At 52.5% G+C, this 4,478-nt stretch overlaps 1 long non-coding RNA gene across 1 annotated transcript; it reads right to left on the bottom strand.

Annotated features, from left to right (window-relative positions):
• Nucleotides 1-2,056: 2,056 nt before the first annotated feature.
• Nucleotides 2,057-3,626, bottom strand: LOC144142016 (uncharacterized). The gene is made up of 2 exons (XR_013316793.1): nt 3,504-3,626; nt 2,057-3,255 (listed from the first exon to the last, which is right to left on the bottom strand). It is a non-coding gene; the product is annotated as an uncharacterized LOC144142016 (long non-coding RNA).
• Between the last annotated feature and the right edge of the window lie 852 nt (nt 3,627-4,478).

The raw sequence follows: 4,478 nt of genomic DNA, 5'->3' as shown, positions 1-4,478 counted from the left end.
GACAATGCTTTACATGTTCTTCAACATCGCGATCCATTTGAGGCCACCAGTAACGTTCCCGGAGAAGTTGCTTCGTTCGTACTATTCCTTGATGATTTTCATGTGCTAACTCGAGAAATGTAGGTACCAGTACACAAGGAATGACTACACGGTCATCACGCATGAGTAATCCGTCCACAACAGAAAGTTCATCCCTTACATGAAAGTAAGCTGTTAAGTCACTGTGTACCTTTTTCTTATCAGGCCAACCCCTTGACACATACTCTGCTACCTTCTGCAACGTCACATCGGCCTTCGTTGCCAGCTGCACGGTTTCTTTATCGACTACTGATGTTACTAGTGACACTATCTCTTCCTCCTTAACAAGTTCTTGACCGGTCTGAATGGGTAATCTCGATAGAGCGTCAGCCACCAGATTTTCTGACTCTTTGCAATACTCGATGTCAAAATTGTAGTACAGCAGACGAGCTGACCACCGTGAAATCCTTAAAGGTCTCCGACCTGAGCTGCGGCTAACAAAGCAACTACAGCCTGATGGTCAGTTCTAAGTGTGAACCGTCTGCCCCAAAGAAAAATGTGCCACTTTTCGCACGCGAACAAACAAGCCAGCGCTTCGCGCTCTCCTACAGAGTATTTTCTCTCAGTCTCCGACAAAGTTCTAGATGCAAAGGCTATGGTTTCAAGCCGAGAACCATACCGCTGCTGTAGTACCGCGGCAATTCCCACATCAGATGCGTCGGTAGTTACTACTACAGGCAAGTCAGGATTAAAGACTTTCACAACCGGAGAACATGTGAGGCACGCTTTCAACTGATCGAAACTGCGCTGAGCATCATCAGACCAACAAAACGTCTGACCCTTCCTGAGCATGAGGCGAAGTGGTTCAACTATCTCTGCATAGTTCTTTATGAACTTAGCATAGTATCCTGCAAGACCTAAGAATGATTGCAGTGACTTTATGTCCGTAGGAGCGGGAGCATGAACTATAGCTTTTACTTTGCTCTCCAAAGGTGAGATGCCCTCAGCCGAAATCTTGTGACCCAAAAAATCAAGTTCCTTGACCGAAAAAAGACATTTGTCGTTCAACTTCATGCCACTGTTTGCTATACATGTTAAGACTTCAACCAGGCTCGCGTCATGCTCAGACTGAGTCTTTCCCCACACAAGAATATCATCAAGATAGCAAACGACATTTTTGCAATTTTTTAAGATCTGAGACATCATTTTTTGAAAAACCGCAGGCGCCGACGCCAGACCAAAACACACCCTCTTAAACCTGAATAAGCCTTCATGAGTCACAAAGGTAGTTAGGTCCCTACTTCCCTCTTCCAGCAACAACTGATGATAAGCCGACGCTAAGTCGAGCTTAGAAAAACAAACAGCACCATGAAACATCTGCAACAGCTCTTCAACATGCGGTAAAGGATACCCATCAATGATAATTGCCTTATTCGTTTCCCGGAGGTCCACACACAGCCGAATGTCCCCGTTCTTTTTCCGGACGACGACGAGTGGCGAAACCCACTCCGAGGCGTCGACACGTTCAATGACATCATTGTCCTCCAGGCGTCGCAGCTCGCTGGACACTGGATCACGGAGAGCAAGAGGCAATCTTCGTAGCTTAGATGCAACTGGAGTCACACCTGGCCGCCGTTGGATCTTATGCGAGACGTCTTTGACAAGACCCAACTCGCCGTTGAAGAGATGTTCGAAACCCGGGGGCACGTTCACGGGACACTGCACTGCACACACCGATGCTAGTCGACACGTAAGAGACGCACCGTCGATCTGAATGCCCAATTGCTGGATGGCGTCGAGTCCCAAAAGCGATGTCCCTTTGTCTGTGACGTAGAATGTGACGGAGCAAGACCGTTGCAAGACGTGAACAGGAGCTTGGAATGAGCCGCGGATGCCGATACGCTGTTTGGAAAAATTCCACAAGTTGACGGAAGCCTTGGACAGCGCATGCTGTTTACTGAAATGACGCTTGAAATCTTCGGCAGCCATCAACGACACAGATGCTCCGGTATCGACCAAGAGTTGCATGGTCACTCCGCTGACTTCGGCTTGAACGACTAAGTCCTTTCTTGGAGAATTGTTGACGCTGACTTCCGCTTGGACGACTAAGTCCTTTCTAGAAGAAGTGCTGACTGTTAAGACGGAAGATCTTGCGGGTGCGTTGATCTCCGTGGATGCTGGATGCTCTACAGGTTCCGGTGTCGAAGCGGATCCCGTAGCTTCCTTCGAAGAAACTCGATGCACTGGTGCCGGCTTGCGACACATCGACGCGAAATGTCGCCACTTGTTACAAGAGTTGCAGCGCCGATTTCGGGCTGGACAATTTTGAAATGCTGAATTATGCCATTTATTTCCGCATCGCTCGCATAACTGAAGCTTGCCTGCAAACTGCTTCTGCTGAACTGTACCGCGGAACTCTACAGCTGACTGCGGATGGAAACGTCCATCTTGGGGGCCACCATCTTGTCTTCCCGAACCCGGTGGAATGACGTCACGGCCTCCCCGGCTGGCCAGGCCATCTTGAATTCCTGTGCCGCCATCTTGAGCGCGCCGGCCTCCCCGGCGGCCCATGCCATCTTGATTCTCCACGCCGCCATCTTGAGCGTGGCGGCTTCCCCGACTGTCATCTTCCGCGACGCCACCTTCTCCTCGTCGACCTACTGCTTGTACTTGATGATGCGAACCGAAGGCTTGGTTCGCCAACGACAAAGATTCAAAACTCCGACCAATCTCTTCAGCTTTCTCCAAAGACAACCTTTCGCCATGTGCGAGCAGCTTTTCTCTAACCTGGGGGTTAGACGTTTCATGTATGATTTGATCTCGGACGCGCTCCGCGTACGTCAGCCCGAACTTGCAACGTACGGCTTTCTCCTTTAGAGCGGTCACGTATTCTAAAAAACTTTCCCCCCGAAATTGACGACGGCTTGTGAACTCATGTCGTTCAACAAGCGTATTTGTGGACGCAGCGAAGAGCCGGTCCAGCTGCTCCAAAAGTTGGTGGAATTTCGAAATGGCCGGAGCCGAGGATGCGGTCACACTACAGTCGGTCGCGGAGTCGGTCACGATAGGGCTGGTTACATTAGCGTCGGTCACGTTACTGGCGGCGTCCCTCCTTGCTTCGTCCTGCTCCGCCTCAGCAAAATACCTTCGTTGCCCCTCCCTACCCAAAACACTGACGAGCGCCGACGCGCGTCGTCCGTCATTCCAGTCGCTGCCGCCAGCCGCCTCGAGATGGGCCTGAAACAATTTTTTCCAGTTATGCCAGGGAATCGGAGGCGGCCCCGGCAATTCGAGGAAAACGGGCAGGTTATCGAAGAGGCTCATGCTGCCAAGCAGGAAGGAGAGAGATGCAGGAGCAGAAGCAGAAGAACGAAGTAGGGCGAGGCCTAAACGACGGTTCGACAAGCGTCAGCACAAAGAACGCTAGGCCTCGCGACGCCAGACGCGCCGGACAGTCACACTCGAGCGAGGTCAAACGCACTCACGTTTTCATTCTGCCGGACCCGTCGACGATGTCGTCGCAGCAGAAGAAAATCATCCCATCCTCGTCGCCAAAAAGATGTTGTGTCGTGGGCGACGGCGAGCGGCCTCGGCGGCGACGGGAGCGAGGGACGGCCGCCGGGCCCACGCACAAGCCCAAGAAGAAAGAGTGCGGCCTGCTCGTACCAAGACCAGAACCCCAAAAAGAACGTTTATTGTTCGACAAGACGACACCGAGACGCATACGCACGTGACCCGTCACGTGCGACCACAGCAACGACATCTAGTTACAATTAATACAACCAAGCGCACACAGTGAGCGGGCGCTCCACTAGAGGGCGCCACTACACCACACATATGATGCACGGCTTTTGCCGTGCACTTGTTTTGCCGTGCACCACGGCTTTTGCCGTGCACCAGATAATTCACCAGTATTATCAACTGCGTCCAAACACGAAACGCAAGTATCACAAAAATTCAAGGAAAAATGAAGCGAAAAAGAGTGTCTTCACCAGACGTCTGGTGCCACGGTCCGACGTGAGGCAGCCCAGGGAGGCAGTGAGGGCGTGCTGAAGCGTAGCGGGCAGTCAGGGAGCGCAGGAACGCTGCCCGCAGACAAGAAATACATGACATTTTCGCGTCGCAGCGACGACTCTCAAAGCCAAAATGGTTCTTCGTCCGAGCTCACACTCAGGGGCGTGTCCAGGCACCCTCGCAGCCTATAGAACTGCGGTATGACGAGGCCTCGCGCTAGCACGGCGGGCTTTCCGCGAAGGATAGAGCTTTACACAGGTCGGCTGGAGCCGTACGCGATGGTCAGTCCAGGCGTCCTCCCAAAGGCGCAGGGTCTTCGCTGATCTCTAGACCTCTCCCTGAGACGGCGGCCCTTCCACATCTGCCAATGAGGCGACCCCGGCCGCGTATTTTCAAACGCTTCGCTGCACAGCGCACCCAAATGACATGTCGGTTCACGCGATGCA

Source organism: Haemaphysalis longicornis, unplaced genomic scaffold (assembly GCF_048455015.1).
Source record: "Haemaphysalis longicornis isolate Haplotype H1 unplaced genomic scaffold, Haemaphysalis longicornis Haplotype H1 scaffold_6, whole genome shotgun sequence".
In the NCBI taxonomy this organism is placed as follows: Eukaryota; Metazoa; Arthropoda; class Arachnida; order Ixodida; family Ixodidae; genus Haemaphysalis; species Haemaphysalis longicornis.
This window is presented reverse-complemented; position numbering and strand designations above follow the sequence as displayed.